The sequence below is a fragment of the Microcebus murinus genome, chromosome 3 (genome assembly GCF_040939455.1).
Source record: "Microcebus murinus isolate Inina chromosome 3, M.murinus_Inina_mat1.0, whole genome shotgun sequence".
In the NCBI taxonomy this organism is placed as follows: Eukaryota; Metazoa; Chordata; class Mammalia; order Primates; family Cheirogaleidae; genus Microcebus; species Microcebus murinus.
In genome coordinates, this window is record NC_134106.1 from 61,346,282 (window position 1) to 61,369,637 (window position 23,356).

The window sequence follows — 23,356 nt, forward strand, 5'->3', positions numbered from 1 at the left end:
CCCTGGAGCTTGATCCAACTTCCACCTTCTTTAGTGTCTTCTCTCACTGGTAAGTTCACTCTGAGGGCTTCCTTCCTTGAATTCCAATAGCAATTATAGCCTGTTTCCCACAATTTGGTGTGTGGTTTTTGCTATTTTGTAGTGTTTCTTACTGTCTTTATGTGAGTCGTGTCTCTGAACTATCCTGTCAATTTTATGAGGATAGGGACCATGTTTGGTTTACGCACTGTGTTAAGTGCCTTTCAGTCAGTATAGCACTTCCTATTGCTTAGCTGTTCCTTGAAATAATGTCCTTGGTATTCAGTCATGTAGTAGGAAGCCGGCTGGACCTGGGTCCCAGCCTGGAGAAACTCCACTCCCAACCTTGTGGGAGCCTATCTGAACTCCTTGACTCAGCATCGTATCTTGGGCCTGTGCTGCAATTGAGCTCTCCTTCTAGCTGCCAGGAGGGACAGTTGTCCTGAGCAACAGCTCATTTAATGGGTGGTCAGAAGAAGATGTGCCTGCAAACAAGGCTGAAAGAGGGAGCTCAGAGAAGTAGGAAGAGACCAGGAAATAGTGACACCACCTCTTGTCATAGAAATCAAGGATGGTAACAGTTTAAGGAAGGGGAGGTCAGTGGTGCCAAATGGCTCAGAAGAGGTTTTCTGGGCTAAATGCCAGAATGAGCCCATGGGATCTGACAGTTAGCAGAGGCCTTCCCTGACAACCCCATCTAGAGCACCTCCACCTCATCACTGTCACATCACCTTCCGTATTGTCCATATGGCACTGTCCCAAGCTAAAACTCTTCTCTTTATTTATTGCTAGCTTATGTATCTACAATATACTCTTTGAGAACAGCAATTTTGTCTTTGTAGTCTCAGCCCTCTGACATCCAATAAGATATGACTAACTGCAAAGACTTGTCCAAAGTTATCCAGCTAATAACTGGTAAGCCTTTGCTTTTTTGGAACAGAGCAATGCATGTACACACATTTTGAATAATGATTTTAAAGATTGTGCAACTTAAAGATCAACAGTCATAGAAGGTTACCTCTTAGATGGTTAAAGAAAGCACATTAGAAAACAAAAACTACATATGGCGCCATATAAAGCCATTCATCTTTTATTTAGAGATGAGTGATAATGCAACATCAGAAATTAAAACTTTTAGAACTTCTACAAATTGTACAGGGAAGGAAGTTTAGAACTCGAAATACTTTAGTTATTTAATAGAGAATGAAAAGATAGGAATTAAACATTGGATTCAAATTAGAAAAAGAATAACAAAATATACTAAGAAAGCCAGGAGGAAAGAAAGAAAGAAGTTAATAAATTTTAAAATAGGAGAATAGGCTGGGCGCGGTGGCTCATGCCTATAATCCTAGCACTCTGGAAGGCCAAGGCGGGGGGATTGCTCGAGGTCAGGAGTTCAAAACCAGCCTGAGCAAGAGCAAGACCCCATCTCTACTATAAATAGAAAGAAATTAATTGGCCAACTAACATATATATAAAAAAAATTAGCCGAGCATGGTGGCGCATGCCTGTAGTCCCAGCTACTCGGGGGACTGAGGCAGTAGGATCACTGGAGCCCAGGAGTTTGAGGTTTCTGTGAGCTAGGCTGACGCCACGGCACTCACTCTAACCTGTGCAACAAAGCGAGACTCTGTCTCAAAAAAATAAAATAAAATAAAATAGGAGAATAGGTAGATAAATTCACAAGGTCTTTTTTTGAAAAAGCACTAAAGTAGCCAAAGAGGAAACAGAAAAATGTATATAAAGTTAGAAATGAACAAGTAGAGAAATATATAAGAAAGTCCTATGTATAACTAAGCTAATGAATTTGCTACTCACGAAATAGATGATCTTCTGGTAAAAGAAAAATTATACATGTGAAAGAAGAAAAAATTAAGAAGTAGAAGATGTCCAGGAGGCCGAGGCAGGCAGATTGCTCAAGATCAGGAGTTCAAAACCAGCCTGAGCGAGACCCCGTCACTACTAAAAATAGAAAGAAATTAATTGACCAACTAAAAATATATATAGAAAAAATTAGCCGGGCATGGTGGTGCATGCCTCTAGTCCCAGCTACTCGGGAGGCTGAGGCAGAAGGATTGCTTGAGCCCAGGAGTTTGAGGTTGCTGTGAGCTAGGCTGATGCCACGGCACTCACTCTAACCTGGGCAACAAAGTAAGACTCTGTCTCAAAAAAAAAAAAAAAAAAAAAGATGTCAAAGAGATGGAGAAATGGAATAAATGTACAAGTATTACCTTCATATACTTTTATGAGTAAATTCTTTCAAATTTTGAAAGAAAAGATCATTCTTATGCCATTTTTTTATTGTGGTAAAAAACACATCAAATTTACCAATGTAACCAGTTTTAAGTGTTCAGTAGTGTTAAGTATATTCATATTGTTGTGAAACAGATCCCTAGAACATTTTTATCTTGCAAATCTGAAACTCTTAAGTCCTAGCTACTCAGGAGGCTGAGGCAGGAGGATCTTCTGAGCCAAGGGGTTTAAGACCAGCTTGGGCAGACAACATAGTGAGATCCCGTCTCAGAACCAGACGGAAACTCTACGCCCATTCCACTCCCTTTCCCCCCCACTCCTACCATCTGGTAACTGCCATTCTGCTTTCTGCCTCTATGAATTTCACTTCTTTAGATAACCTCATATAAGTAAAATCATATAGTACTTGTCTTTTTTGTGACTGGCTTATTTCATTTATCATAATGTCCTCATGGTTCATCTGTGTTGTAACATGTGAGATGATTTTTCTTTCTTTTTAAGGCTGAATAATACTCCATTGTGTGTAGATACCACATTTTGTTTATTCATCCTTCCATCAGTGGACACTTGGGTTGCTTCCACCTCTTGACTATTATGAATAATGCTGCTATGAACGTGGGTATGCAAATATGCTGTTTTAATTTTTGTAGAGCATAGGAACATTTTAAAAACCAACATAACTCATTTTTTAAAGCAGAACTATAGCTTACAAATAACTCATTTTTGTGAATACAACCTCATAAATTGTGTACACACATACACTTCACACCAGTCTCAATATAGCTGCAAAAATTCTAAATCAAATATATCCATATAGTAAAAGAATAATGTATCACAACTGCCAGCATTTATTGTGCATCCTCATTTAAAACTTGCCCATGATTCTCCAGCTAGTAAGTGATGGGCCAGGATGACAGCCCAGGTTTACTTGTCTCAGAGAGCCTGTGATACATTTGGTGATTTTGTCCCCAGAATGTAACAATGGCCTCATTAAAAGAAATCCACTCTATAATATATCACAGAAGTAGGTCAAAGGAAACAGAAAAGAGTCTCTCATAAAAAGTATCTTAAGATGAAAATTAACATTTATTCTTTATTTTTAAAACTCCCCTATTAAATTAGGAAAGAAAGAAGCTTCGTTAACATGATACAATAAATATGCTGATACAGTACCCAGCATCATTCTTAATAAGCAAATAATGTTGTCAAGGACAAGCTAGATCCATTCTAACTATTAATATGTTACTGAATAGTGTCCTAAAAGGATAATCTAGCCAATGTAATGAAGCAGGGTAAAGAGTCTACTATTGGAAAAGAGACACAGTTTTGGCTAAATACTACAAACTAAGTATCTACCTAGAAATCTGAAAAAAATGCTTAAGCCTAATAAGAAAGAGTTGTAAGGTTGTTCAGTAAAATATACATTAAAAGCCTTTGAAAATAGCTTTCCAGTACAGTTAATAGCCAGTTGTGGTTGGGAAAAAAGAAAAATCTCAACCACTCTAGCAGTAAAAATATAAAATGCCTTGGAACAAAGTTAAGAGGAAACATGTAAGCCTTATAGCAGGAAAACTACTAAGTTTTCCATAAGGAAATGAAAGTAAATAAATGGAAAGACAGACATAATATATGTATTCCATGAGGGGGAGATCTAGTGCTTTAAAGATGTTAATTCTTCTTTAATCCAAAATTTAAAATGCAAGTCCACTAAAAGAATCTCATTTTTAACTTGAAAATAATATTCTAAAATTAATCGGAAATATGTGAAATAACCATTAAAAACTTGAAGGAAGGCCAGATGTGAGAGCTCAGGCCTATAATCCCAGCTCTTTGAGAGGCGTAGGTAGGAGGATCACTTGAAGCCAGGAGTTCAAGACCAGCCTGAGCAACAAAGGGAGATCCCCATCTCTACAAAAATAAAAATAGAAAATAAGCTGAGCATGGTGGTGCACACCTGTAGTCCCAGCTACTTGGAAGGCTGAGGCAGGAGGATTGCTTGAGCCCAGGAATTTGAGGTTGCAGTGAGCTATCATGATGCCACTGCACGCTAGCCTGGGCAACAGAATGAGACCCTGTCTCATTTACTGTCTCGGGAAAAAAAAAATTCTTCCTTGAAAGAATAATAATAATATTAGGAGGAATTTTATTACCAGATAACTTTTATTATAAACCTATAAGTTAAAATAATGTGATACTAGCTGAGAACTAGATTAAGAATTAGCAAACTTTGTTGTTGAAGAAGTAAGACTTAAAGAGTCAAGTTGCCCATGGCCATAAAGGTCATAGAACTCCAAATGAATAGTATCATACTTCCAAACCCACTTTCTTAACCATGCTGCAATACTGCCTTCCTAAAATATACATAGATGCATGTATTCAGAAAAACTATGAGAAACTATTTCTGTTGTGGTGTTTGACAAATAAAAAATCAGGAGAAGGCCGGGTGCGGTGGCTCACACCTGTAATCCTAGCACTCTGGGAGGCCAAGGCGGGGGGATTGCTCGAGGTCAGGAGTTTGAAACCAGCCTGAGCAAGAGCAAGACCCCGTCTCTACTATAAATAGAAAGAAATTAATTGGCCAACTAATATGTATAAAAAAAATTAGCCAGGCATGGTGGTGCATGCCTGTAGTCCCAACTAGTCGGGAGGCTGAGGCAGCAGGATTGCTTGAGCCCAGGAGTTTGAGGTTTCTGTGACCTAGGCTGACGCCACGGCACTCACTCTAGCTTGGGCAACAAAGCAAGACTCTGTCTCAAAAAAAAAAAAAAAAAAAAATCAGGAGAAAATTAAAGAAGAATTAAAATACAAAGTATTATTTTTGAAAGAAAGAAATTAAACATATATACATATATCAATATTAGTTACCTGTAGGCAATGGAATTATGGAATGACTGTTATTGTTTTTCCCTTTATCCTTTTCTGAATTTTTCAAATGTACTACAGAGAACATGTACTGCTTTTATAATTGCACAAAAAAGACAATACCTTCTATTTTCAGAAACCAAAACTCCATTGCCCCTTCAATGTGGGAATCTAGCCAAGACCTTATTCTTGGACAGCATCAGTGAAAGGGCCTTGGGAAAGCTCTTGGGTGTAGCAGCAGAGGCATGTCATATATGGAAACCTTCCATGAGGGTGACCTCACCGCTGGAGCCTGTTCAACATAAACCTTGCTGCAAGAACTAGCAGAGATCTTTGGACAAAACCCAGTGGGTGGAGAACTAAGAAAGAACTGACCTAAAGAAGAGAAGTGCTTCTGCAGGATCTACCTCTACAGTCCTCAAATAAATTTAAAAAAGAAGTAAAATATTTTATGAAAAAAATTATATAAATTAAAAAAAAAAAAAGAAGAGAAATGCTGCCTTTATGGCCTGAAGAAGTCCTGATTATCCATCCAAGCTTAGCAGATCTCTTTTGTGATCTATTCCTAGGGAAGAATTGCTTTTCTCAACCTCCAGAAAAGAACTCCCACAATAGCCCTGGGTTATTTCTGTCTTTTTCTGAAAACATAGATTGTTACTTGTGTTGGACAAATCATTACGGGTTATTAGTGGGTGACAGAAGTGGAGATATTACCTTGAGTCAAGGAAGTAAAGTTATTCTTAGATATTCCTCTGTCATTCCCTGTAGTTAGGTTCCCTATCCCTGGCAGTCTCCTCTCTTCACCCCACTTTGCCTTAAAAAAAGCGAATGACATCATAGCAAAGCACAATTCCATCAAATATGGCCCATGCCGTCTATAGCACTGGCCCCTTTGCCATTTTGAATGGCTCATAACACCCTGCTCACCACGTTAAAACACCTGTGTCTACAACGTCTCTCACCCAGCCTAGTTCTACACCTTTCCCATGACTTAGGAGTTTTAAATTGTTTTTAATGGAAACATGGTAGACTCACGATAAGTTCACACAACTATTTTATTTCCCAGTCCCAGTGTTGCTTTGTAAGCACAAGGTCTCTGATTATACCCTTGAGACTTCAGCTGACCCAGGGAGAGATCACATAATGAGAACAGAATCATGTCTTAGTACAAATTCTTTTAATTGCACTGACGGAAAATTCAAACTGGTATTCAGGCACAGCTGGATTCAGTGTCCATTGTCATCAGGTTCATTTTGTATTCATCTCTAGGCTCATATGCTTAATGTGTATTCATTTAATTAGATTTTCTAATAAGGTAGCATTGACACCTATAGGTTTATATAGCCTATTGGCCTGGTAAACCCATCAAGGAAAAGAAACTTCTGAGTCCAACAGGTTCAACACAAGTCCTGGAATTGAGTTATTAGGTCATGGTTTTGGTCATGACTTCATCCTTGGACCAATCACTGTGGCCAGGAGGATGGAATACTCTGATTAGCCAGGCCTGGGTCATGTACCTATTCCCCGTCTGTCCCATGTACCTATTCCCACATACACTGAGAGTGGAGAAGTACCTAGGTCCCAGGTACCTATTCCCACATACACTGAGAGTGGAGAAGCATTCATTTCCAAAGAAAAATCATGTTGGCATTAGCAGCGGAAGGAGAAGTAGATGCTGGACAGGCAAAGGCAAGAGATGTCCATGACGGGTGCCTAGGAGAAAAAGCTGGAGCCTACCATCTCCACGTAGGCTTTATGACCCAAGGTGAGTGAACTAATAAAATGTAAACGGGAACACTAAGTGGTATTGGCTTTAGATAATAATAGCTAGACTATGGGATGGTGACCCTCTCAATCCCAAAAGGCGGGTCACACATCCAGTCCATGGGTCATTCACTAAATTTGCATATATTGAGCACCCGCTGTGTGCAGAGCACTGTTCAAAGTACGCAAAAAGTATTCATGGATGCTAAGCTCTCTGTCCTCAAGCAACAGATAATGGAGGGAGATAAAGGAGCCATATGCTGGTGACATAGCACAAGAGCAACTTCTTCATGATTGATGAGCATACACGGAATAATGAGCACCAACTTTACCTGTAAGTGTTGAGGGAAGCCAAGTGAGGGAGAAATGAATGTTTTCATTTTAATCTATTTACACTCCACTTTTAACTCAACAAATATTTTCTATATGCCTACTAAGTGCTAAGTCCCATAGAACTTGATATAGGTAGACTCTAGATAACTTATAGAAAAGATTTCAGATAGATTCCCAGGATATGTAAAATGTTAAAAAGAGAAAATGAACAGGAGTGAAGAAGAATGTAGAAATCAAGTATGCAACCAAATGAATTCAGCAGCAAAGAGAAAAATGTAAACCATGATTATTTACATACATCCCCACCATGGATGGGCCAAATGTTGTGTGATATCATAAATAATTTGTATAATAAACCCAAACATCAACTAGAAGGATTCTGGATTTCCATAAAAATAATGGAATTTCACTAAAACACAATATATAGTAAAAGTAATTCTACTAGAACTCTGATGAGTGCAGGGCAGGGGAGGTATAGTCCAGCTGAGACACCTGTTTGTCTGCTAACCTGACTTAACCTAGGACTGTATTTTGTCACATTTGGGAGCTCAGATGGACTACATGCATTTTAAACAACTCTGAGTTTCTGTTTGGTGACATTTTAATAAATATTTAGTGACAGTGAGCTTCGAATTGTAATCCTTGGCAAGTGCCTGAGGTGCAGCTGCCATTCTTTATTGGTGGCTGAGGAAGATCCAAGGTTCTCAACTTTCAACTCGTTTTTGTTTTGTTTTAACACAGCTCACCAAGGTGAAGTAATAGAGCCCATAGCCCACTTACTCCAGCGATTCCCACTTTACAATGGAAGAGGAACTTGCAGTAACCACAAAGGGTTTCTGTATAAGCAAATTTGGGTAATCAAATTTTGGACAGTGTGGTTGTCTTTTTATTTATAAACTGGGGAATAGCCTGGGAATGAATGCCTCCCAAGGTAATAACATGAACATCAGAGGTTTTGATCTGTAGTCCTTTCTGTCCATAATTAGCTAGTAGCTTCTGTTGTATATACAGACCATTCCTTATCTAAGAAAACAAAGCCATATCATCAGAGTGAAAAAGAATATCTCCTTTTGTTTTTTTTTTTTTTTTTTTTTTTTTTGGTCCATTCCAACATGTCGTAGCCGAAGTTGTTTTTTAATGAGTGGAAAAGTACTGGGTGTCAGAGCCCAGCCTGGATCAGCCCTCAGGAAAGTTGTTCCCACCACTGTGACCCACAAAGAGGAAGAGCAGTGCCTGATCAATTCACCCAGGGCCCAGAACTGAGGAAAGGTCAATAAAAGTTGCAAATGATTTGATATGATCCTTACCACCATAAGGCAAAAATTATGACATTAATGGCCTGTGAAGGAATTGTTGTTTAAAGCTCATCTCTTCCTATGTCGAATGCTGGTCTGAGAAACCCAATTTGCACAATTTGTTAAGAAACTGGCATAGAATTTGGGTAGAATGGCCAATAAACAAATAGACTTTTCACTTGAATTAGAGGAGACAGAGATTGTCCTTATGCAAGATGAGATAAACAGGACTCTGGGTCTAGCCCAACAGAGCCAAGTCCATCAAGTAAAATACTAAGTAATAAACACAATAAATAAATAGAACTGAGGATTGGAGCCACAACTCAGGAGCACGGATAACTCCAGAGGAAAAAGTCCTCTCTGGGCACGTTATTTATCTCAAGTTTTAAAATTGCCTGGGCAGTGGCGCACCATAACTGGGCTCTAGTCAGAGACAGGCTTCATATTTATAAAACGTGGGACAGTTAACCGTGTCTTGTGAGAGCTGGAGAAAGTGAACATCTTAGGTGTTACTTAGCATTTCGCCCCACACAAACCTCTCTCCAGGGTACCTCAAAAAACGCTTCCAGACTCTACCCTTGTTGCCAGATGTATTAGCCAGATTCAATCCCCAATACAAGATGTTACTGAAATAAAATATTTTTAGACAGGGAAAAATGGATGATAAACTTTAACTTTATGAGGTCCTGAGTGGCCTCTTCCCATTTTGGTTTTTCACAGCTTCATTCGACTCGTTAAAAGGTAGTTTAGGCCGGGCACGGTGGCTCACGCCTGTAATCCTAGCTCTCTGGGAGGCCGAGGTGGACGGATTGCTCAAGGTCAGGAGTTCAAAACCAGCCTGAGCAAGAGCGAGACCCCGTCTCTACTATAAATAGAAAGAAATTAATTGGCCAACTGATATATATATATAAAAAAAAAAATTAGCCGGGCATGGTGGCGCATGCCTGTAGTCCCAGCTACTCGGGAGGCTGAGGCAGAAGGATCGCTCGAGCCCAGGAGTTTGAGGTTGCTGTGAGCTAGGCTGATGCCACGGCACTCACTCTAGCCTGGGCAACAAAGCGAGACTCTGTCTCAAAAAAAAAAAAAAAAAAAGGTAGTTTGGTTACCAAAAAATTCTCCTTAAACCCAAAATGTGGGTAAAATAAACCTGATTCTAAGTTATTATATTTGCATTATCTTGTTACACAAGAACCTCACCTTCAGAATGCTACAAGTGACAATTCCAATAATTCTCAGCTAATACCAAATTGCAAGTATGATTTTTCCTCCAGCCCTAGGGGAGGCACAATGCTAAGGTTTTGAGGACAGGCTCAGGAGCTAGACTGACCTGGGATAGATTCCTGGCTTCCTCACTGCCTGTGTGACTTCAATGAATAACTTAATTTCCCTGGGGCCTTGAAGTCCTCAATGCTGTAAAATGTAAATAATACCACGATTAAATGAGATAATGCAAATACAGGGCTTAGTACAACTTGTAGCATGCAGACACGATCCAGTAGGTAGCAACTATGGATAATAACAATAATATTAACAGTAATAATAATGAGGCCTACAGGCAGTAGTTTGCTCTAAATCATCCTTTGGGGACTAATCTTCCAGGGGAACATCATCGCCTTGCCAAAAGAGGTGGGCAGAGGGTCCTAATAGCCCAGGTTTACCTGAGTCCTCATATGTTGAAGCCGTTTGCAGGGAAACCACAGCCCTTAATCACAAAATGAAGGGAGAGGTCCTGCTTTTATTTAAAAGCCCCCCTTCTACGTAGGCAGGCCTGAGTGTCAGGTAAAGAGCTTGACTTCTGATCGGGCACGGTGGCTCACGCCTGTAATCCTAGCACTCTGGGAGGCTGAGGCAGGAAGATCACTCAAGGTCAGGAGTTCAAAACCAGCCTGAGCAAGAGCAAGACCCTGTCTCTACTATAAACAGAAAAGAAATTAATTGGCCAACTAAAAATATAGAAAAAACTAGCCGGATATGGTGGCACATGCCAGTAGTCCCAGCTACTTGGGAGGCTGAGGCAGGAGGATTGCTTGAGCCCAACTTTGAGGTTGCTGTGAGCTATGATGATGCCTCTGCACTCTAGCCTGGGCAACAGGCTAGAGTTTTTTGTGAGACTCTGTCTCAAAAAAAAAAATAAAATAAAAAAGCTTGCCTTCTAAAAGAACTGTCCAGTGGGGAGGCTACTAACAATACTTTTTTATTTTTTTATTTTTTTGAGACAGGGTCTCACTCTGTCACCCCGGCTAGAGTGCAGAGGCATCATCATAGCTCACAGCAACCTTAAAGTTGGGCTCAAGCAATCCTTCTGCCCCAGCCTCCCAAGTAGCTGGGACTACAGGAGCTCACCACCATGCCTGACTAATTTTTCTATTTTTTGTAGAGACAGGGTCTCCCTCTTGCTCAGGCTGGTCTCAAACACCTGAGCTCAAGCAATCCTCCTGCCTTTGCCTCCCAGAGTGCCAGGATTACAGGCATGAGCCACCGTGCCTGGCCACTAACCATACTTTTAAATCCCTCCAGTCCCCTTCCCCCATCACCACCAACCCCGGCTTCTCCAGGCTTCTGAAATGAGGACAGGGTGTGGGGGAACACACCCCAAGTGCTTGCCAGGAAGTGCGGGAGTGTGAGGGTGAGGGAACTGCCCGATAATAAGGGAAGAAGTACAGTTATTTGAGCCTGGATTGTGGGGGACCTCCCAGGCCAGCCCAAGACTCAGAAAATGCGGAAAGTGGAGAGGGCTGTACAGGCATACTACCTGTACAATTGTTCCAAGGCCACTGCAATAAAGCAAATATTGCAATAATAGCAAGTCACTAATTTTTTGGTTTACACTATGCATATGAAAGTTATGTTTACACTATAGTATATCATGTGTGCAATAGTATTATGTCTAAAAAAATCAATGTATATACCTTAGTTTTAAAATACCATATTGCTAAAATATGCTAATGATTATTGGAGCCCACAGTGAGTCATAAATAATCTTTTTGCTGGTGGAGGGTCTTTCTTTTTCTTCTTTTTTTTTTGAGAAAGAGTCTTGCTCTGTTGCCTAGACTAGAGTACCATGGCGTCAGCCTGGCTTACAGCAACCTCAAACTCCTGGGCCCAAGCAATCCTCCTGCCTTAGCCTTCCCAGTAGCTGGGACTACAGGCATGCGCCACCATGCCTGGCTAATTTTTCCTATTTTAGTAGAGATGGGGGTCTCACTCTTGCTCCGGCTGTTTGCGAACTCCTGAGCTCAAGCAATCCTCCGCCTTTGCCTCCCAGACTGCTAGGATTACAGGCATGAGCCACAATGCCCAGCCAATTTTAGCTACTAAAATTTTTCAATTCTGTAATTCCCATTTGGTTTGTTCTGGATTTCAATTTTCTCCACTGAAAATATCCATCTTGTCATCTATTTTCTTGACTATATTAATCATGGTTATTTGAAGCTAAGTTATTTGAAAGTCTATGTCTGATTATTCTAAAATATAGATCCTCTGTGGTCTGTTTCTATTGTTTGCTTGTTTCTCTCTCAGTTCTATTTCCTGGTATTTGTGATAATTATTTTTATTGAACACCAGATATTATAGACAAAAGTTTGTAGATCTGTTGATAATATTATCTTCCTCTAGAGGATTTACTCTAGATTTTGGCAGGCAGGCAGAGCTCACCTTATTCCAATCTGGAATTAAACATTTTCAAATCTGGATGCAGTCTTTCTAATGCCTGGTTTATTTCTGGTTTCCCTTACTCCTAGAGGACAGTTTTTCAAGGGTCCTGTATTAGTCAGGATTGACCAAAGAAATAGAACCAAGAGGATGTGTGTATATATGTATGTGTGAATATACATATATGTGTATGTATATATACGTATATACACAAGACTGAGAGAGAGAGATAATGAGAGAGAATTTTTTTTTTTTTTGAGACAGAGTCTCACTCTGTTGCCCAGGCTAGAGTGCCATGGCATCAGCCTAGCTCACAGCAACCTCAAACTCCTGGGCTCAAGCAATCCTACTGCCTCAGCCTCCCAAATAGCTGGGACTACAGACATGCGCCACCATGCCCGGCTAATTTTTTCTGTATATTTTTAGTTGTCCAGCCAATTTCCTTCTATTTATAGTAGAGATGGAGTCTCGCTGTTGCTCAGGCTGGTCTTGAACTCCTGAGCTCAAACGATCCACTCGCCTTGGCCTCCCAGAGTGCTATGATTACAGGCGTGAGCCACTGTGCCCAGCCTGAGAGAGAGATTTTAAGAAATTGTTTCACAGACTTGTTGAGGCTTGGCAAATGTAAAATCTGCAGTGTAGGCCAGGAGACCCAGGAAAGAGTTGTAGTTTGAGTTCAAAGGCAATCTGCTGGCAGAATTCCTTCTGCCAAAAAAGTCAGTCTTTTTCTATTGAGGCTGTCAACTGATTGAATGAGGTCCACCCACATCATGGAGGGTAATGCTTTACTCAGAGCCTACTAATTAAAATGTTAATCTCGTCTTTAAAAAATAACTTTAGCCGGGCGCGGTGGCTCACGCCTGTAATCCTAGCTCTCTGGGAGGCTGAGGCGGGCGGATTGCTCAAGGTCAGGAGTTCAAAAACCAGCCTGAGCAAGAGCGAGACCCCGTCTCTACTATAAATAGAAAGAAACTAATTGGCCAACTGATATATATAGAAAAAATTAGCCGGGCATGGTGGCGCATGCCTGTAGTCCCAGCTACTCGGGAGGCTGAGACAGAAGGATCGCTTGAGCCCAGGAGTTTGAGGTTGCTGTGAGCTAGGCTGACGCCACGGCACTCACTCTAGCCTGGGCAACAAAGCGAGACTCTGTCTCAAAAAAAAAAAAAAAAAAAAAAATAACTTCACTGGAATTTCATAGTCATTTCTTAAAAAAAAATAAAAATAAATAAAAATAAATAAAAATAACTTCACAGAAACATCTAAACGTTTGACCAAATAGCTGGGTACCATGGCCTAGCCAAATTGACACATAAAATTAACCATCACCGGTGCCAGGGGAAAGCCTGGAGTGTTTCACAGGGCACCTCCTCCACAGTGGGCCCCAAACTCTGATATTTTTCTCCCTAGCCCCATGAGTCTGCCAAAAGCTCTGATTAGCTTCTCAGTATCTTAGTTACTGCTTCTTGCTCAACTTCTTGATTTATGGCCCTTAAATTTGTGGCTTAAATATTTATAGATGTCTCAAGGAAAATGGCATAGCATGTCAAGGTTACCCTAATGAATTTTCTTCCTTGTCTAGAAACCTCACCTCTCATGTCCTAAATGCTTTTGTAGTTGTCTGGTGCCTTCAAACAGGTGATGTTTAAATATTTTATATAACAGGAAGGATCATTGAGATGCTAAGAAACATTTTATTAAACTCAACTCTTTTAAATTATTAACTCTTAATAAATTTAGAATAGAGTAATACTTCCTTAATGTGAAAAATAATGTGTATCATATTGAATAATATTTAATGTAGAAACACTAGAGTGGGATCCTCAATGGTATATTGGAAGAGAACATGTTTCAAAATTATCTGTGTAACTAAAAGAACACAGTTGCCTTAACCCCACCTCAGATATAATAAATTTGAATCTGTGGAGCTTGTGGGGGTAGGTTATGAACACTGAACTAGAGGCGTTCTCATTAAAGACAAGTTGTAAGAGCAAAACATTAAACATTGTTCTGAAAGTTCTTAATAGTGTAATAAAAGTAATGGTATAAATATGGTTGAAATAAATGTTATTTTCAGATGTTATCTGCCTAAAAAAGATAAACTGCAAACTAATGAGAGAGTTTAGTAAAATGACTAGATACATTTGTATAATAACATGTTATATGTATATATAATAAAATATACATATTTCCTATATACCAACAATAATTAATTAGAAAAATAACCAAAAATGTTAATGAAGTGGTAACAAAAAATATAAAAACATAGGTTAAAAAAATAAAAATGTGTGGGATCTGTATGCTGACAACTTTAAAAAATTTTTTAACATTCTTTTTTTAAATTTTTGTCAGATATTAAACTGATAAGAACAGATACTACACTTGATCTTAGCCAAAAGGCTGAGAATTGATACATATGATGAAAACTTTGAGATGTTATTGAGGAACGGAAAGAAATTTTTGAACAAATGGAAAAACATATCATGTAAAGATATCAACATTTTCCAGATCAATACATGCATTCAGTGTAATTCCAATTAAAATTATAATGAATATAAAGATATTCTGGGAGAATAAATAGATAATAATAACCAATAGTAATGTCTGAAAGAGAGTGAAGATGCAATATTTACTTCAGCCGATATTAAAACCTAAAGCTATATTTAAAATGAGGAGATAATGGTATAGCAATAAATAGAAAAGTAAACAAAAAGAGCAGAGTACAAGAAGAGCATATATTTCAAATCATGGAGATAGTGTTGCATAGTTATTACATAAATGGTGTTAGACAATTAATGATGTTGGGTGGTAGTCCTTAGGGGACAGAGGAGAAAGGGGAATTTGATCCCTATTTTATAGTTTACATTAGAATAAATTTTAGCTGGATTAAAGATTTCTACATAACAAAAGAAATAATGAAAGTAACAGAATAAAATGCAGTGAATATTTACACAACTATGAGTTGGGGAATGCTTTCCTAAACACGGCATTCTTAAACATGACAAAAATAAATACTATGGAGGATAAGAAAGCTACTGTTACATCAAGTTAAAACAGCTGGGTGCAGTGGCTCATGCCTGTAATCCCAGCGCTTTGGGAGGCTGAGGCAGAAGGATTGCTTGAGGCTAAGAGTTCAAGACAAGCCTGGGCAACATAGGGAGACTCCATCTCTACAAAAAGTAGAATACTCAGGTGGCTGAGGCAGGAGGATTGCTTGAGTCCCGGGAATTGAGGCTGGTGAGCTATGATGACACCACTGCACTCCAGCCTGGGAGATAGAGCAAGACTCTGTCTCTAAAAAGAAAAGAGTTAAAACTTACTTATCAGAGTTATTTACCTTGAGAGGATTGTTGACATGAAGAGGTTACCTTGAAAACCTGATTTGGGTAGTGGTTGAAAGAGTGGTGGGGAGGGAAGAAATGGAGAGATTAGGTCAAAGGATACAAAGTAGCAGATATATAGGGGGAACAAGTCTAGAGATCTCATGTACAACATGAGGACTACAGTTAATAAAACTGTACTGTATTAGGGATTTTTATTAAATAAATAGATTTTAGCTGCTCTTGTCACAAAAAAGTAACTGTGATATGATAGACATTTTAATTTGTTTCTCTATGATAATCATTTTACTATCTGTATGTATTCCAAACATCATGCTGTAAACCTCAAGTATACACATTATTATTATTATTTTTTTTTTGAGACAGACTCTCACTCTCTTGCCTGGGCTAGAGTGCTGTGGCATCAGCCTCGCTCACAGCAACCTCAAACTCCTGGGCTCAAGTGATCCTCCTGCCTCAGCCTCCCAGGTAGCTGGGACTACAGGCATGTGCCACCATGCCTGGCTAATTTTTATATTTTTAGTTGTTTGGCTAATTTCTATTTTTAGTAGAGACAAGGGTCTTGCTTTTGCTCAGGCTGCTCTCAAACTCCTGAGCTCAAGCAATCCTCCGGCCTCAGCCTCCCAGAGTGCTAGGATTATGGGCGTGAACCACCACACCCCGCCCTATACACATCTTTTTTTTTTTTTTTCTTTCTGGCATAGTCCAAGAGGTGGAAATACACATCTTTTTTAAAAGAAGACTCATTAAGCACTTAAAATTGGTGATGCACTTTATGTATGTTATCCTTCAATTTAAAAAACATTTTTAAATAAAATTTCTATTTAGCAAAAGATACCATGAATATAATTTGAAAAGAAACAACACACTAGAAATATATGCAACATTCATGACATAGAGAAGGTTAATTAATATCTTTAACAGCTACTTTAAATCAATAAGAAAGTATTAAGCAACCTACCACAAATGCAAAAAGCACAAACAGGTAATTCAGGAAAGAAGATACACAAATGAACAATAAACAAAAAAAAATATGTAACTTGCTAATAACCAAATCCAAATTAAAACCCAGCAGAACACTTTTGTTTACCTATTAGACTAAAAAAATTAAAAAAATTTATCCCTTCTATTATAACTAGGTTGTAGAAAATGAAAATGAGTACTCTCGTACCTGAACAGGAGAATAAATTGCAATCATTTTCTAAATGTGTGTTCTATTTGACAAAGGAATTTCTCTTTTTGAACTGAATCTAAGGAGATAATCCCAAAGGTGCACAAACATGTGTAAGAGCATATTCATCACAGTATTGTTTATAATAATGACAAATTAGAAACCACCTACATGGCCAATCAGTAAAGCACTAGCTCAATAAATACATAGAAATATACACAGTCAATAAAATAGATGATGATGAAAACCTACATTAATGGGCACAGAAGAAAGAAATTCCAAGACATTTTGTTATGGGATGAGAGTGGGATTTATTTATTAATTTATTTAATGGATATTAATTGAGTGCCTACATATATCAGCCTCTCCTCTAGGCACGGGGATACTGTAGTAACCAAAAGAGAAAAGAAATCACTGCCCTCCAGAAGCTGATATTGTAGTGGTAAATGAAAGATAATCAAGAGTAAAATAAAGCATGTAGTACATAAAACAGTGTGTACAGTATGAAAGTATTTTTCTAAATGTGTACATATGCTGAAATTTCTGCGAAGATTTTTAGTTCATAGTGGTTGTCTGGATGGTGGAGATTTTTATTTTCTATATACTTTTTATTCCTGAAATTTTTTAAAATGGATATGCCTTTTAGATCACAAGAAAATAAAGAAATTTCTACTTTGCCAAAAATAAAATGACAAAAATTCATTTTGAAGAATGTCTGAATAAATATTTGTTATTTTCTTCTCTTAAAGAAATGGAAACATGAACAGTTGTCAGGGAGGAGACATTGTTAAGAAAAAGTGCTCAAATAAATGCAAATCAAAACCACAAGGATATGGAGCAACAGGAACTCATTGCTGGTGGGAACACCAACTGGTACAGCCACTTTGGAAGACAATTTAGAAATTTTTTTTATAAAACTAAACATATTCTTACTAGAAGATCCAGCAATTGCATGCCTTGGAATTTACTTAAATGATTTGAGAACTTATGCCCACGCAGAAACCTGCAGAAGGATGTTTAGAGCAGCTTTTAAACTTAGAAGTAACCAAGATGTCCTTCAGTAGGTAAATGGGTAAATAAACTGTGCTACATCCAGACAAGGGAACATCATTCAGCACTAAAAAGAAGTGAGCTATCAAACCATAAAAAAGACATGGTGAGAAAACTTAAATATCAGGCCGGGCACGGTGGCTCACGCCTGTAATCCTAGTTCTCTGGGAGGCCGAGGTGGGCGGATCGTTTGAGTTCAGGAGTTTGAAACCAACCTGAGCAAGAGCGAGACCCCGCATCTACTATAAATAGAAAGAAATTAATTGGCCAACCAATATATATAGAAAAAACTAGCCGGCATGGTGACACATGCCTGAAGTCCCAGCTACTCAGGAGGCTGAGGCAGAAGGATCGCTTGAGCCCAGGAGTTTGAGGTTGCTGTGAGCTAGGCCGACATCACAGCACTCTAGCCCAGGCAACAGAATGAGACTCTGTCTCAAAAAAAAAAAAAAAAAAAAAAAAAACTTAAATATCTATTACTAAATAAAAGAAGCCAACCTGAAAAGGCTACATACTGTACAATTCCAATTATAAGATATCCTGGAAAAGGCAACATGACTGAGACAGTAAAAAGATCAGTGGTTGCCAGGGGTTGGGGGAAGGAACAGATGAACAGGCAGAACAGAGGACTTTTAGGGCAGTGAAACTACTCTGTATGATACCACAGTATCAGTGTGGATACATGTCATCATACATTTGTCAAAACTGATAGAAGATACAACACTAGAGTGAACCCTAATATAATCTATAGACTCTGGGTGATAATGATGTGTCAATGTCGGTTCATCAGCCGTAACAAACGTACCGCTTTGTGCAGGATGTTGATGGTGGGAGAGGCTGAGCATGTGTGGGGATTAGAGGGTATATGGAAACTCTAAAATTTTTGCTCAGTGTTTCTGTGAACCTAAACCTACTCTAAAAAATAAAGTCTATTTAACTAAAAAAATATATATATACACAATGAGGATGACTCACACTCTTTAGGATGTCTACTATGGAAAAAAAAAAAACCAGAAAATAACAAGTGCTAGTTCAGGATGTGGAGAAATTGAAATCCTTGTGCACTGTTGGTGGAATGGAAAATGGTACGAGCTCTGTGGAAAACAGTATGGCGGTTCTTCAGAAAATTAAAAATACGGGCTCAGGCCTGTAATCCCCCGGCACTTTGACAGGCTGAGGCAGGAGGATGGCTTGAGGCCAGGAGTTTGAGACCAGTCTGGGCAACATAACAAGACCTTATCTCTACAAAAAACTTTTAAAAATAATTAGCCTATTAGCCAGGTGTGGTGGAGCACAGCAGTAGTCTCAGCTACTGGGGAGGTTGAGGCAGGAGGATAGATTGAGCCCAGGAGTTGGAGCTGCAGTGAGCTATGATCTGGCCATTGCATGGAGTAAAAGCAGAGTCTTAAAGAGCTATTTGTACACCTATGTTCATAGTAGCATTATTCACAATAGCCAAGAAATGAAAGGAATTCTAATGTCCTTCAACCAATAAATGGATAAACAGAATGTGGTACATACATACAATGAAATATTATTCAGTTTTAAAAAGTAAGGAAATTCTGACCCATGCTACAACATGGATGAACCTTGAGGACATTAAGCCAATCACAAAAAGACAAATACCCTATAATTCCACATATATGAGGTACCCAGAGTTTTCTGATTCATAGAGACAGAAAGTAGAAGGTTGGTTGCCAGGGACTGTGGGGAGGAAAGAATGGGGAGTTGTTTAATTGAATACTAAGTTTCAGTTTTGCAAGATGGAGAAGTTCTGGAGATTGGTTATACAACAATGTGAATATACTTAACACCACAGAATTGTACATTAAAAAATGGTTAAGTTGGTAAATTGTATGTTATGTGTTTTCCATAATTAAAATTCTAAAAAATTTAAAAATAAAAAATGAAGTGCTTAATTTTCCTAAGAATGTTATTTAAAAGAACACAGATACCAAAAAGGAAAGACATTTGATTAAACTTCACTAAGGCAAATGCTACCAGACAAAATTAAAAGGCATCTGTTAAATTGGGGGGAAAATATTTACAACACTTGTGATAGGTAAAAGGCTAACAGCATCACTAATATAATATACAAAGAACTCCTATAACTCAAGAAGGGCCAGGAATAGTGGCTCCCACCTATAATCCCAGCACTCTGGGAGGTTGAGGCAGGAGGATCACTGGAGTTTAGAGTTACAGGTTGCTATGATCATGCCACTGCACTCCAGCCTGGGCAATAGAGTGAGACCTCGTCTCATAAAAAAGAGAAAAAGAAAAAAGAAGATAACAGTGAACAATCCAATAGAAAAATAAGCAAAAACATGAACCAGCCATTCTCAGAGAAAGATAAATGTTTTTTTAAAAAAAGAAAAAAAAGCGCTGGGTAAGTTGGCTCATGCCTGTCATCCTAGAACTCTGAGAGGCCAAGATGGCAGGATTGCTTGAACTCAGGAGTTTGAGACCAAACTGAGCAAGAGACCACATCTCTACAAAAAAAACAGAAAAATTAGCCAATTGTGGTGCTGCATGCCTGTAGTCCCAGCTACTTAGGAGGCTGAGGCAGGAGGATCACTTGAGCCCAGGAATTTGAGGTTGCTGTGAGTTAGGCTGACACCACAGAGCCCATCAACAGAGCATGACTCTGTTTCCAAAAAAAAAAAAAAAAAGTTAGTAAATACTAAACATATTCTTTTGCATTAGTTACCACAGATTTTAAATTTTAATTTTAAAGCAAGAAGATGCTAAGTTTCTCCTTTCCAATTAGGAAAAATGTAAAAGGTGGATAACTGCCAGTGTTCTACGTGGTTCATTTGGGCACAAGCACAGCCAGATGAGCAGAGTGACTCATTTAGCACTGAAGGAAATAAGGCAAGATTCAAACACCTATTTTGCATATTTTCCTTTAAATTAGAGGCAGGGTCTCAGCATGTTGCCCAGGCTAGAGTGCAGTGGCTATTCACAAGCATAATCATAACACAGCATAGCCTCAAACTTCTTGGTTCAAGCAATCCTCCCACTCCAGCCTCCTGAATAGCTGGGACTACAGGTGTGTGCCACCACACCCAGTCATACTTTTAGAATTAGGAAAAAAACTAAACAATTCAAGGTGGTGAGTCATATGAAAATTAGCATGTTTCTACATGTAATAAACAAATATAATAGAGAAAAATATTAATCCTGAATGTCTGAAAGAATGTGAAGAAGAAAGTAGTCTTATGCTATAGGCAGGAGTGTAAACTATTAATAGTACAACCTTTTTGGAAGATAATTTCACAAGTCCCATCAATATTTCACAGGTTATTGCTCGATCAAACAATTCCACTTTAAGAAATTTACCCTATAGATATACTTGCACACGTGTGCAAAGGTACATGTATAAAGTTTTATTAATTGCAGCAATATTTATATAAGTAAAAAATTGGAAATGACCCAAGAACCCATCAATAGGATATTGGTTAAATTATTTATGTTATATCCCTACTATGGAAAACCTTTTAAACTGAATTTTAAAAATTATGTGAACTAATTTGGATGTCTTTCACATCCAAGAGTATTATTAAGAGAGCATAAGTTTCAGAACAGTTATAAAAATATATGTAATAATATAATCCTATATTTGTAAAATAATATGAAAGTGTTAGAATAGTCTGGAAAAATTTTTTGAAAGAATACACACCCCAAGGCCAGGCGTGGTGGCTCACGCCTGTAATCATAGCATTCTGGGAGGCCGAGGAGGGAGGATTACTCAAAGTCAGGAGTTTGAAACCAGCCTGAGCAAGAGCGAGACCCTGTCTCTACTGAAAATAGAAAGATATTACTTGGCCAACTAAAAATATACAGAAAAAAATTAGCTGGGCATGGTGGCGCATGCCTGTAGTCCCAGCTACTCAGGAGGCTGAAGCAGGAGGATTGCTCGAGCCCAGGAGTTTGAGGTTGCTGTCAACATGGCACTCTAGCCCAGGCAACATAGTGAGCGAAAGAAAGAGAGAGAGAGAGAGAGAGAGAGAGAGAGAGAGAGAGAGAGAGAGAAAGAAAGAGAAAGAGAGAGAGAAAGAGAGAGAGAGAGAGAAAGAAAGAGAAAGAGAGAGAGAGAGAGAGAAAGAGAAAGAGAGAAAGAGAGGAAGGGAGGAAGGGAGGCAGGGAGGAAAGAAAAAAGAAAGAAAGAATACACGCCCTGTTGTTAACTGGCCATCTCTGATTCAGGTCTGTGTGGGATTCTGGGAAGATTTGCTTTCTAAAATATACATTTTTGTATCCTTTGAATTTTCTGCATTGAATATTTGCAGCCAAGCCAGAAAAAAAAAAAAAAGAAATGCTAAGGGTAGGGTCCCTCACATTATTAAAAATTAAGTACCTCCCCACCTTCCCGACCTTCTCTCTATCAAAACCTAGACAGACTTCAGTCCCCTCAGCATTTCCTAGAGTGTCAGTTTATTTGCACGCTGCCCTTTCTGCTTTCTGCGCTGTTTGGAGCCTGGATCACAACCAGTTCCCTTTTATTACAAGCTCTTTATTGTTATCATTGTTATCAGCTGATCACACCATCTAAGGTGTGAACGTCCACCTGGGCAAGGTGTCCCCATCTGTAACCTGGACACAGCGCTGAATGATTACAAGGAAGCTGAGCCAACCTTTCGCTGTGAAGAGAAATGATGCCCCTCTAGATCCATGGCCAGGTCAAGGGAGACTGGCACCCTGTCCCTACCCTGGCCTCATTCCCACCACTGAGGAGGGAGACTCAGAAGGGGGCGCTTGTGACCCTGGCACTTAGCAGCAGCTCTGTCCCTGCTGGGACAGCTCCCACCTTGTCCCGCACCCGCTGCCTGCCGCTTTCTGTGCAGCAGAGCTGCAGGCAGGGAGCCCTCTTCCCTCCAGAATCCCTGGCGGCTCGGGCTTTCCTAGGAACTGGAAAGGCTCAGGAAGCTTCCACAGAGCCTGAAATGTAGACTTAAGGCACTAAACACTCAGGCCAGCGGGCAAAAAATGAGTCAGTGGACCTCATAATGGTGACAGCGTCCCTTCTTCACAGGGAACAACCACAGACCACCATGGAAAGCCTTTCCTAATCTTTCCTCTGGGATCTCTCAGCACAGGCCGCTCTTTATCCACATGTCCCCCTGCCTCGATTCTCAGTTAATGGGGAAACCAGACCTGCACCAAGCCACTGTACCAGGCCACCCCCAAACTACTTAGAAGTCCCTACCCACAGCAGGTGTGCGATGCATGTGGCTTCTGTTGTGGGCTAGGGGTCCTGGACACTTGGGTCGGGGAGGTTTGTAAAACACACAGCTGAGGCCCAGCCCTGGAGTTTCTTTTTTTTTTTTTTTTGAGATAGAGTCTTGCTTTGTTGCCCAGGCTAGAGTGAGTGCCGTGGCGTCAGCCTAGCTCACAGCAACCTCAAACTCCTGGGCTCAAGCAATCCTGCCTCAGCCTCCCAAGTGGCTGGGACTACAGGCATGCGCCACCATGCCCGGCTAATTTTTTCTATATATATTAGTTGGCCAATTAATTTCTTTCTATTTATAGTAGAGATGGGGTCTCGCTCTTGCTCAGGCTGGTTTCAAACTCCTGACCTCGAGCAATCCGCCCACCTCGGCCTCCCAGAGTGCTAGGAT

The 23,356-nt window shown here is 39.5% G+C and overlaps 1 long non-coding RNA gene and 1 pseudogene across 1 annotated transcript; one reads left to right on the plus strand and one right to left on the minus strand.

The window, feature by feature from the left end:
- The first annotated feature begins 1,479 nt into the window (after positions 1-1,479).
- LOC142870050 (uncharacterized) lies at positions 1,480-8,325 on the plus strand. Its single transcript, XR_012918584.1, has 2 exons — positions 1,480-2,890; positions 5,270-8,325. It is a non-coding gene; the product is annotated as an uncharacterized LOC142870050 (long non-coding RNA).
- Positions 8,326-14,464: 6,139 nt separating this feature from the next.
- On the minus strand, positions 14,465-14,588 carry LOC142870226 (uncharacterized; annotated as a pseudogene).
- Positions 14,589-23,356: the final 8,768 nt, after the last annotated feature.